The sequence below is a fragment of the Myotis daubentonii genome, chromosome 5, assembly GCF_963259705.1.
Source record: "Myotis daubentonii chromosome 5, mMyoDau2.1, whole genome shotgun sequence".
Classification (NCBI taxonomy): Eukaryota; Metazoa; Chordata; class Mammalia; order Chiroptera; family Vespertilionidae; genus Myotis; species Myotis daubentonii.
In genome coordinates this window covers 35,129,728-35,142,406 of record NC_081844.1, presented here as the reverse complement: position 1 = coordinate 35,142,406, position 12,679 = coordinate 35,129,728, and the positions used below count along the sequence as shown (strand labels likewise).

The 12,679-nt window shown below is 48.2% G+C and overlaps 1 protein-coding gene across 2 annotated transcripts in view; it reads left to right on the top strand.

Moving 5' to 3' along the window:
- Positions 1 to 12,679, top strand: part of SCARA5 (scavenger receptor class A member 5) — a 112,079-nt gene that overhangs the window by 32,344 nt on the left and 67,056 nt on the right. The gene's annotated exons all lie outside the window — the stretch shown is intronic.

Genomic DNA, 12,679 nt, shown 5'->3' with positions numbered 1-12,679 from the left:
AGCTGGCACCACTGTTAGCAGCATTGCCTGCTTCATTTGGGATGAGTTGTTGGCAGGGCCTGCGTGAACTTGGGAAAGCTCTGAGCCCAGGAACAGAGACCTGGTTGCTCCGAGAGTCTTCTGACTTTCCCTGCATCGTCGTTGTGTGACATTGTGCATTATACCGGGCCTCTCTGGGCTCTGGACTGTGGTTCGCACAGAACAGGCTGGGCCCCCTGTCCTGGGTGTGATGAAAACAGTCATGAGAGACTTTGCTGTTGGGCCTAATCAGGGTCATGGTCAGCCTGCTGCCCTTTTGCTATTCATGGGGGTGGGAATGAGTTTGCCCCCATTCAGTTGGGCTCTTCTCCCAGTTCCTGTCTCTGGGACAGGCTGGTGGTGATGGGCTGAAGTTTGGAGCACAATGTCTAGTCAGGAAGGAGCAGAGCATGGATGTAGGAAGGGATCGGATGGAGGACCCCATACTTTGAGCAGCCCAGTTCACCACCCATTGTCATTCCACCATGATGGAGACAGTGACGGAATACAGGCTGACTCCCACCCAAGGGGGAGGATGCTCAGTGCCCACCTTTCTCAATGGAGATAGATCAGGCTTGACCAAGTCAGCCACGGGGTCGGTTTATTTCGATCTCTCTCGTCCTACGTGAGTGCCTGCTTTGTGCCAGGTTCCATGCTAGGGTTGCAGACACGGCTAAATAAGACCCAGGGGCTTCCTCTAAGGAACTCCCAGTCCAAGGGATGAAGCCGGGACACACAGACAGAGCCCTGCCATAGGGACTGTGATGGGGACTCTATGTTGACACAACAAGTGCTGTGGTAATCCAGAGAAGGCACACACAGTGTGAGTGTGGGTGTGGCAGGTGGGGGATTGGCCAGAGCAAGGCTGCTGGCAGGCAGAGCTGGCTTGGAGTGCTGAGGGTGGGGTCCTTGGGTCAACTCTAGTGATGGAATCTGGAGGCTAAGCCCTTGCAGACGACCCTTTGCTAGCAATCCTGAGGCGGATGCTTAGGGCCTCCCTGGTCTGGTCTCACTTCGTGTCAAGTGAAAGTAGTCGCCTGGGCCCTGGGCTGGGATGTTCAAGGCCGCCTTCGCCCTCAGGTTCCCACACTCGGGCAAAGGGCTTCATTAGGGGTGGTGTCTGTCCCATCAAACGTTGGCCTGGAGGGCAGCCAACAGCCACAATGAGGGAAACTGGTGATTCATCTCAGGGACGATGTCCAGTCAGAGGATGATTTGAACATGTTCTTGGGCTGTTCCAGGGAGAGATTGGGATCTGGGTTTTGTGGGCTTAGCAGCCACAGCCATAGCAAATTTCCAGAATTTTTGGAAAGTGTTTCAGCCCAGCCGGAAATCTAGGCTACGGTATTACAACTTACCTGGGGAACGGGTGATGGAAGAGAGTCTAAAAGAGAGAGTCAGGCTGGTGGGGACCCAGGGGCAGGTCTCTGGACGCCCAAGGGCCTGGAAGGCCGCCATCTCTTGGAAAGAGAAGACTTGCAGGGGATGAAATTCTCTTCTGGTGTCTGAAGAGCTGCCATGTTGAAAAGAGCAGATATATTCGATGTGGCCTCTGAAGATAGGAAGGGACAAATGGGTGAGTTTTATAAAGAGACAGATTTCCAATCAAAATAGAGGAGAGTTTCAAACAAGCGTGCTGCCCACAATGATGAAGAAGGACTTTCTCCTGGCTTGGCGTTTGAATGGGGTTTATGATGACATCCTGGACGTTTCAGAAAGGGGGTGGAACATGGTTTCTCAATCCAATGAAAACATTGTCATGCTTCCTTGGTTGTTCATGTGGAAGGCAAGGGAGGATTTAGATCTTTATCACCTTTGAACCTAAAGTTTCTGGGTACCAGATTGCCTGTGTGGAGTAAAAATTTTGGTTGGATCGGAACTGATCTGATGAAACAAAGCATCACACTTTTTCTCTTGGCTCTATGGCATAGCCACGGTCACCTGCCCAGGTTCTTGTCTGGAAAATCATGTTGGCCCCTGGGGAAGATTTGGTGAGGGGGGGCCAATGAAAGAAATAGTTGCCAGTTGTCTCCTCCCTAGGGAGGGACTTAGGAATGCAGTGGAAAAGCCTGGGAGTTTTCAAGGAGGCCCTGCCTGACCTTAGTTTTTTCAGATTACCCTGATTGAAGGCCTCCAGTGATGCTTCCCTTCAGAAAATATCAAGATGATGGAGAGGTACATGGTTCAGAGTAAGCCAGACCTTGCCTGGCCTTCTGCAGGTGCCCGGCTGTGGCTGTTTCCCCATCTTGGGCAGGACATGCTCGCCAGTGCCCTGCTGAGGTGACCTGAATAGGATGTGCTATGCACTGAATTGTGCTGCCTCCAGCCCCCAATTTATATATTGAAACCCTAACCTCACGTGTGATAGTATTTGGAGGTGGGGCCTTCGGGAGTAATTAGGTCATGAAGCTGGGTCAGGAGAGAGAGAGAGAGAGAGAGAGAGAGAGAGAGAGAGAGAGAGAGAGAGAGAGAGATCATCTGAGGAGACAGCGAGAAGGGGCCATCTGCAAGCCAGAAAGAGTGCCCTCAACAATAAACAAATCGCACTCCTGGACCTTAGACTGCCCAGCCTTCACTGTGACAAATAAATGTCTGTTGTTTAAGCCAGCTAGTCTGTGGCATTTTGTTTTAGCAGCATCAGCTGACTCAGACAGGAGGAGTTCTGTTCGAACCACTCTTAGACTTCAAAACCTTCTGGTCAATAAAAAGCTCATACATCTTACACCTGGATGACAGGATTATTCCCTGCAACCCAGTGCCACGTCTGACTATCTGATCAGTAATATCAGGTTGCAGTACTGCTTTCCAATGTTATGAAATTATCATCTAATTACACAAAAATATTACTCTATAAAACCTTACATGGGACTTTTCTCAATTCACCTCTTTATCCCAGCATTCAAAATAAAAGGCAAATACTGCACCTTGTGTTTAGGCATTAGCCCAGCTTCCCCTGTCAGGTTAATCCAGCCATTGCACAAACTATTTCAACAATTGGGCTTTCTATATTTCCACACCATCACTGGGTTCTATGACCACAGCTGTCCATCATCTCCCAAAGAGGCCACGCCAGTCTATCCTTCCTGTCTCTTCAACCCACGTTATTTATTACCTGGTCCGATGTTCTTGTTCTATTCCAAATTCATCTCTGAACAGTACAGAATAGGGTACCTAACTTCCCGCACAAGAGACTTGAGATTCAATGATCATGAGGTTAGGAGGTGCTCAGTCCAGCATTTTAGGGAAGATGTTCTCTGATGTTTAGGGAAGATGTTCTCTGATGGAGTTCAAGGGTTAGAGGAGGTTCAATCTTACCCAGGACTATTCTGGGACATTGTTGTGGTGAGAAAGGATGGTCATCAGGAACCACCTCTTCCTCCCCTTTCTTGTCATTGAGGAACTTGACTTCCCACGAGTGAAAACGAAACAGCAGGAAGGGGAAATGCAAACATCTGGGGGTCTAATTTGGCGGGAAGCCGAAGAATCACAGCCATGTAGGCTACAGACCTGGACCTGGGAGAGTTCCTTGGAGAGAATCGGGCTCCCTCACATCTTCATTTAGTTCTTTCTTAACAGCAGCAGGTAGACGTCACCGTCAGCGTCCTTAGAATGCACTTCACTTGTGCATGAGGACTTACGGGCAAACAAGCCCGGTGTTTCAGTCCATCCGGGCTGCTATAGCAAATTGCCGGAGACCGGGGGCTTAAACAGCACACACTTTTTCTCACAGTTCTGGAGGCTGAGGCATCTGAGGTCAAAGTGCTGGCAGATTTGGTGAGTGGTTTGGGTCCCTTTCCTGGTTCATAAACAGCCACCTTCTCGATGGGCCATGGCGTGGTAGAAGGGGCAAGGGGTCTCTTGGGGGTCTCTTTTATAAGGGCGCTAATCCCATAATGAAGGTTCCACCCTCATGACCTAATCCTTTCCCAAAAGCCCCCCGCCCCCACCCCCTCTTAATTCCATCACCTTGTGGGTTAGGATTTCAACATATGAAGTTGGGTGGGGTGCGAACATTCGGTCTATAGCATAGGAATAAAGAGAATCATGAGATGGTTGTGGTTCCTGCTCTGGGAGTGTTTAAATTTATAAGCACACATACACATTAGGACCGTATGACGTCGCCAATGCTGCCGGCCAAATTGTGCCAAGGAGAGCCTGATTCCTGAGAGCTGGAGTGCTTGGGGGGGCTCAGCCTGGGGAGAGCTGAACACCAAGTGGTCCACGTGCCTTTTGAACTGAGCACCCCTGCTCTGGATCGCCTTGTTTCGGGCAGGTGTGTCCCTGACGCCACAGCCAGAGCACAGTGTGCTCAGAGCCCATAGCCACGTGTACTCAGAGCGCTGATCTCATCCTGCATCTTGGAATTGCCATCACGGTGCCCTTGGCCTTTGTGGGGACACTGTCAGAAACAGGACGTGAAATTCCACCCTGGGCTGTCCTACTGTGCTGGTGAGGACACTGTTCATTCCATCGCACATGTCTACAAAGAGGACCCGGGGAGAAGTTATTCTCTGTCTTGGAGGGCGTGCTTTCCTTGAGGAATTAGCTTGTTTGTGCCTTAAGGAGACTGTGAATCAGAGAGTCATTAACATTTGCGTTCAAGGAGGTCATTAATGCAAACTGGTAGTTCCTTGTCATCCCATTGTAAGATGTGTGACTTGGAAGGAAATTAACATGAAAACCTGGAGGCAGATCTGTGGTCCACCCATAGCAACTTACAGACTTTATGGAAAATTTCTTCGGTTTGTCTCATTCCTACCTCCTTTAGATTACCTCGCTTGCTCTCCCTTTATCTCATTCTCATCTATTGTTCCTTTCGTGCATTTTATGTCTCCTTTTAGACCCCTTTGGAACAAAAAAGGGTGTTATGCACAGTTTTGTCTTTAAAAAAATTCTGCCTCCTCTATCTTATTCTGCAGGTGCGTGCTATTTAGGTGAGTGGATAAGTGAATGAAAGAGACAAGGAACCTTGGAGGGGTCTTATTGGGGGAAAAATGTTTATTTCCATTGTAGCCACGTATCTAAGTATCGATAAGTATAGGATCTCCACTCCAAGGCATGTGCCAGTCGGTGTGTAATTAATCACATATATTAACTAACTATATTAACACACACATCATATAGACTGGATTGGCATTATAGCATTCAGGAAGAATATTAAGACAGACATGACCACGTACCTTACACTGCTAACGCCATGGACTTTCAAGTCAGCCTGCCTGGGTTTGAATTCCACCCTGCCCTCTGCTACCAGCTGTGTGACGTTGGCCAAGTTATTTGACCTTTCTGAACCCGGGTTTCCTCTTTTGAAAATGGAAGAAATAAGTACGCCTGCCTCACTGGGCTGTTTTCACAGTCAGCACGATAAAAATAGCAGCCATTGTTATTGTTGTTATTATAGTATCAGTACTACCACCACTATTAGTGTTATTACTCGTCTTCTCTTGGCTTTCTCTGCAGTCAATTAAGCTTGATGATGTGAACTGAGAGTTAGAAAAGCTCATCCATTAACACTGTAATCTTGGGGGGAAATCACTTCGCTGTCTGAACCTTAGTACACCCATTTGTAAAATGAGCAGGTTGGACTGTGTTTCTCAAACTTTTTGATCATGACCTAAATTAAGAAATATATTTTACATCACAAGTAGTTTACACATATATACACAAGAAAAAGTCTTGAACGTGTGATGCATGCTGATGACTTTCTGTTCTATTCTATTCATTTTTTAAAAAACGGTCACAACCCATACATTTATTTCATGATTCATGAATGAGATACAAGCCATAGTCTGAAAAACAATGGGCTAATGATAGTTCTATTATTCTGGGTGTCTTTACATTCTAAGTGAATAGCTATACTATATTTAGGATATAGGTTTGGAAGGTAAACTTCTGGATTCAAATCTGGACTGTGCCACTGAATGGTTCTATAATCTTGGAGCAAATTATCTAACCTCTCAAATTCTCAGTTTCCTCTTCTATCAAATGGGATCCTAAAGGCACCTACCCCATAGGGCTGTTGTGAGGATTAAATGCATTAATACATGGAAACTCTTAGTGCCTGGCACACAAAAGTACTCGATCAATATTAGATGCTATTATCATCATAACTGGAATAATCAAAGGGATTTTGTTCTCAGAAGAGCAAAGGATTAGAAACCTGCTCGTTTAACCGGTGCACCTCGTGGTTCTGCTTACAGACAGAGGGTACTTGGTGTGTCCCGTGTGGTGGGATAGTATGTTCCCACAGCCCACACATTTTTATAAACATGGGGGAAGCCCAGAGACCTTGTCTGAGGGACTCTGCGCTTGCAGTGACAGTGTGGGGCCCAGTTAAGAAACAGTGTTTCCAGCACTGTGGCTCCTCAGGGGAGGGAGTGAGTGAGCGAGCCCACTCTGTGGTGCCGGTCCCACGCGTGACATTCAGGAGCTTAGCCTTGGAAGGGGCCTCAGAGGTTGCCCTGTACAACCTCCCTCCAAGGGAAAGAACCTCCCTCCCACTCTCCCAGACAGGCGAGGTGCTGTGCTCCTGTTGGAGAACAGCCACAAATGACAGACTTTTGCCTAATCTTCCTTGACTATCCCATACATGAGGTTTCTAGGTCCCCTTGCAGGAACCACTCATCCTAGGGCTTTCTCCTCATTCTCATGCTCTTCGGTGAGTTGCAAACACCAGTTCCTTCAACAGTGGCTCATTAGACCTGGTTTGGAGACCTCGTGTATGGATGCCCCTATCTGCACACTTGCTACATTATATTGAAGTTATCAATGTATGTGCTTATCCCTTTCTAATCCAAAAGAAAGCTCTTTCATGAGAAGGCACTGTGTCTTGTTATCTGTGTGCTCCCAGTGCCTAGCATAATGCCCTGCACATAGTAGGTGCTTAGCTAATATTTGACCTACACTGAACACCTCAACATAATGGCCATCCCCCATCCTCACCCAACAAGCTCCAGGTTTGAGTGATCAATGGAATGAGACACAGGAAAGCCAGTGTGGCCTGGCCAGGGCAGGGTGTGCTGGGCTGAGACCAACTTTGATCTCGACTCCCATGTATGCTGATGTAACCTAAATTGGCATGAGCCTTTCTGGTGGTAACCCGTAGCAATACATGAGACCACACCCAATGGATGGAATACTATGCAGTCATTTAATCATCATGTCCACTCTCCACCCCTCCCGAACACCAGATCTCTTTCAAAGGAAACGCTGCCCAGTGAGAGCTCCTTCGTCCTATGTCGGTACAATTGGCTTTTGTTGGTTTTATTGTTGCTTGAACTTCAATGTGGCTCTTGTTAGTCATCTTAGTTACATGTCATCACTCTGGTTTCTGCCAAGTATTGCAGCCTGTTGGATCAGCTTCAATCTGGACTTGGACATCTGTCACTTAGCTTTTCCTTTCAGCCTTGTGTCAACATGTGTGAACATGTCTGAGCCAGTCTTCCATGCAGCCACGTGGACAGCTCCCAAGAGGACGTGACCAAGGGCACATCAGCCCATGGACACACTTTACTGACCCGGGAGGTGAGATGGGGTCACCTCAAAGGCCCTCCCCAGCATTCTTCCTTAAACCTTGACCTCCCTCACCTGAGAAACCACCTTTCCCTCTGCTTCCCACTTGGGCTGGGTGGGCCTTTCTGAGCTATCAGAGCTTTCCCAGCAGAAGGTGACCCAGCCGCACCTTAGCTCCAGGGGAGTGAGTGGGAAGAAAAAGGAAGAAGGGAATTTTGACACCTTGACTTCTCCATGAAAGATTCCATTGCCCAGGATGAGGGTCATTTCATATCTCTCTGACTTTGATGGATGCCTCCAGCCAACCCTCAGATAAGAAAAATGGGCAGGGGGGTGGGAGGGAAGGTCACCTGCAAACTTGGCAATAAGCTCTCTCTGGGTCTTCATTCAAATTGTGACAATAATTACAGGGCAGAGGACCAATCTCAGCGACATCCTGCTGGAATCCTTCCTCTAGACCAGCGGTTCTCAACCTGTGGGTCGCCAACCTGTGGGTCACGACCCCTTTGGGGGTCGAACGACCCTTTCACAGGGGTTGCCTAAGACCATCAGAAAACACATATATAATTACATATTGTTTTTGTGATTAATCACTATGCTTTAATTATGTTTAATTTATAACAATGAAAATGCATCCTGCATATCAGATATTTACATTACGATTCATAACAGTAGCAAAATTACAGTTATGAAGTAGCAAAAAAAATAATTTTATGGTTGGGGGTCACCACAACATGAGGAACTGAATTAAAGGGTCGCGGCACTAGGAAGGTTGAGAACCACTGCTCTAGACAAAGGGCCAAATCTGGCCACTGCCTGTTTCTGTCAATAAAGCTTTATTGGCCCACAGTCATGCTCATTCATTTATGAGTTGCCTATGGCTGCTTTTGTGCTGCAGTGGCAATGCTGAGTAGTTATAACAGACACCATATGATCTGCAGAGCTTCACATAGTTAACAGAGCTTCACATACTCCCTGGCCCTTTACAGAAAAAGCCTGCCAAACCCCTCCCCTCTGGTAGGCTTATATTGACCATTAATTAGTCCTTTATCTTTGGCCTCTGACCTGTGCTTCATAGTTTTAATTTATTTTCATATACATTATGTCCTTCTCCTAACAATCAAAAGAATCAGAAAAGAGTTTACAGCATAGGGATGAGGAGACCGGGCTCAGAGGAGCTGCCAGTGCTGGCCCATGGTCCCCCGGCTGGGACTTCTCCTCCCCAGACTCCTGCTGGGAACAGTAACTGTCACCCTGTGGCAAGGTGAATGGGCACTGTCAGACTGCCAGGGTCCAAATCTTGGCTTGGCCACTCCCTGCAAACCTTGGGTGAGTTATTCAAGCTCCCTCCCCGAGCCTTGATGCTCTCGTCTCTAAAGCAGAAGTGGTGGCACTCCCCACTTGGAAGCACTGCGGTGAGGATTAAATTGAGTCATCCATGTAAACTGCCTACAATATCCATGGCATACAGCTAAGTAACAACGGTGTTTGTTAGGTGATTATCATTGACTGTAACTTCCACCGACGGGACCATAATCCAGCCCTCACTTAACCAAGCTGCACAGGAAGTAAGAGAGACTTGTCAACTGCTTCCATTTCTATCCCAGGAGCCAGGATTGGAGGAAACTTTAGAGGCAGTGTGAACGCAGCACCCAGACCTAGCTAAGAAAAGGAGCTTTCTTATTTAAGAAAAGAAAGGATGAAAGGAAGGAAGGAAGGAAGGAAGGAAGGAAGGAAGGAAGATGGAAATGTGCGAGTGTTAGCCTCTTTTTTTCTTCTGCAGCTTCCTCTCTGTGGCTCAGCCTCTGTACCTTCAAACCTTCCCTTTCCTTCTGCTCCCTGGTCCTATCTTCTGCTGAGCAGGCCAGAGCTATTAAGCAGATTTTGTCACTGATGGGTGGTTTTGAGTTTGGACTGGGACTGAAGCTGAGTAACTAATAAGCTCTTGTTCTCCACCCTTTGGGAAAGAAGAAGTTATAAACTCTTGGAATTTCTGCAACCACCCTGTAGACATCGTGCCTGGTCTGCCCCCACCCAAGGGCCTGGCACTGTATTATACACAGCAAGATAGGAAGAGGACTAAAGAAAGGCTCCGGCCATAAAGATTGCACCAGCTAGAGAGCAGAGATGCAAAAAATAAATTACAAAGCACAGTGTAGAGAAAAGAACAGACATTCTGAGACCGAGCAAACCTGAATTCAAAATGTCAGCTTGATCGTTTACAAGTTGCGACCTGGGGAAATTATTTAGCCTCATTTAAAAAAAAACATTAAAATGAGGATAATAATGATCACTTATTAGTACTGAGATAACTCACTGAGATAACACCTAAAGTGCCTTGCACAATGCCTGTCGTATAGCAGGGGCTCAATAAGTGTTTCTCTGTAAATCTCAGGCTATGGACACTACATTCTGAGAAGTTCCCATGTAATTTAGTGAAGCAATTGATTGGTCTTCTTTGCTGCCCCGCCCCCACCTGCTTCACCTCTAAGTCTATGAGTGACTAAGAGTTCAGTCCTTGGTCTTCTTCTCTTTTTTAATTGAATTCTGTTCCTGGACCTTCGTCAAATTCCATCACATTCCACCTCTGACTTTTGCCCTGGATTCCAGATTAATATGTTCAACGACCTCCTTGTGTCATCCCTACTTGGTCATTTAATAAGCATCTCAGAATCAACATGTGAACAGCACTCTTGATTTTTCCTCCCCCATTTCTCTCCATTCCTATCAATGACACCACGATCTACCCAGTTGTATTAACCAAGAACCAAGGAATCCTCCTAGATTTATCTCCCCTGCCTCCCATGTTCACTTCATCAGCAAAGCGTAACAGGCTCCATCATCTGTCACCTGGACCCCTCCAATTGCCCCCAGGTAGGGTCGCCACAGTTAGCAAATAAAAAAACAGGATGCCCTGATCAAGGTGAATTTCAGATAAACGATGAGTAATTTTCCAGTAGAAGCATGTCTCGCATATGTGATGGGAGGGCCTGGGAGGAGGGAAGACAAGGCCGAGAGCTTCTCACATGACCAGCCGGTCTCGACTTGGTGATGGTGGGCAGTTCCACTACTGTGGCCTCCAGGCAGATGTTCTTATGAGCATAATGTCCTCAGAGATGGAAAACCCCAATCTTCTTGGCCCCAGTGGCCCTTCCGGCTGGCAGCCCAGTGTGGCCTGATGGCCAGCAGGAGCCCCCGGGGCTTTTGTCTTCCCTGTGCTCCTTTGTGAGAGCCCCATATTCCCCGAGGTCCTTTATGGAGCAATCCAAGGGATGCAGGGATTGGGACAGGGGACCAGGGTTGGGCACTTCCTGTATTCCCATCTCACCCTGCTTCGTGGTCCCAATCCATAGCCTCCCCTCCTCAGGAAATCCCAGAAGACATGTGGGCCCCAGCTCTGCTCCAGCTCAGGAGACATGAGTGGCCTCTCCCAAAGGCTTCTTTCTGAAGAGACATCTGTGTGAGCTCAGTGTTGTCCAGTGGGGCTGCCTGGAGCCAGCACCCCTTGTCCCTGGGTGCGGGGATCCTATCTCTACCAGGGGTCCTTGGAGCCCCTCCCCCACTTAGTACCTGCATGAACATGGGGGAGGCCGTGAAGGTGCCCCAAAGTGCCTTGCTGGAGGCAACGGTGCCAGTTCCCAGCGGGGGAAACGGGGACTCACAGAGCCCTGGCCGTGCCGACTCACTGTGGGAGGATTTCCTTCCGCACAGCGCTGTGTCTCCTTCTTGCTGCAGTTAACAGCAGTGGGATCTGGCCAGTTGTCCTCTGTGAGACATATTATCTGCCAGGGTTTTGGAAAAACTGCGTCTTCCCGGGAGGAGTTGAGGAAGGGAGTCTCCTGCCCAGGAACACTTGTCCCCTGACCATTAATGAGCAGTGGCCACTGAGCAAGAACAAACAAGCAGATTGCCTGGAGGAAGGCCGGGTCCTTTCAGCATCTATAAAAACCCTTTAGACCCTTGAGCTCAAAAAACCCTACTCCACTGCTCTCAGGGAAGAAAGACAGGCGTGTGTACGAAACTCAACATTTTTCACTGTCACTCGAAACTGGGAAAAACATAAATGTCAAACCTTAGGAAATGGTTCTCAACCTTCTGGCCCTTTAAATACAGTTCCTCATGTTGTGACCCAACCATAAAATTACTTTCGTTGCTAGTTCATCACTGTAATGTTGCTACTGTTATGAATCGTCATGTAAATATCTGATATGCAGGATGGTCTTAGGCGACCCCTGTGAAAGGGTCGTTCAACCGCCAAAGGGGTCGCGACCCACAGGTTGAGAACCGCTGCCTTAGGGGGTTGTTTAGCTAAATGATGGCAAATCAGCACAAGGGAATATTACGCAGCCTTTCCCAGTGATAACTGTGGAGCAGCGGGGGGGGATGTTTATGGAACAATGTTAAGGGAAGATAGACTGCTCCCTTGCGTGTGCACAGTCCGAGGGCAATTATGCAAGCAGATATACAGGCAAAGGGAGGGAGGGGGGAGGGAACTTGGAGAAAGGAAAACAACTGTGGTCAATTTCCTCTAATGTCCTTGGTGTTTTAATAAAACCGCCCTTTTAAAAAGCCACAGGAATCCTTCTGTAACCCTGAGAACACATCACCCGTGTGACTGCCCTAGAGCCACCAGCTCCCTCCCAGGTGAGCAAGCAGGTCTTTCCTTACTCCCTCTCCCAGCCTGTGGTTGTGCTGCCCCCACCTGGTTTCAGATGCTGCCAACAGGGGCTCCCTGGAGGCAGGGGCTAGAGCGCACTCCAGCCACAGACAAGGAGAAGCTGGGCAAGAACCCCGAGGGCGCCCAGCGAGGGAGAGGCGGAATGGCAAATAAAACCAGTCCTGGGAAGGATTAGCTCTGGCCTCAGCAGTTGTAAATGAAACAGGCCCAGGGCTGGGACTGTCCTGCTCAGGGTTTCCCAGGCCTCTCTAGCCAAATGGGAACCTGTACTCAAAGGCTCCAGATCCCCCTAAACTCCTGCTCCCCTGGGAAGGCCTGTCTTCCTGCCCACCCTCCTCAGGGGTCCCAGATGCCACTCAGACCCAGACACATGCTCTCTGGTGCCTCCCTTGGCTCTTGAAGCGCACAGCTTTGCTAAGTTTTTTTGTTTTGTTTGTTTGTGTTTTTTTTAAAATATATTTTATTGATTTT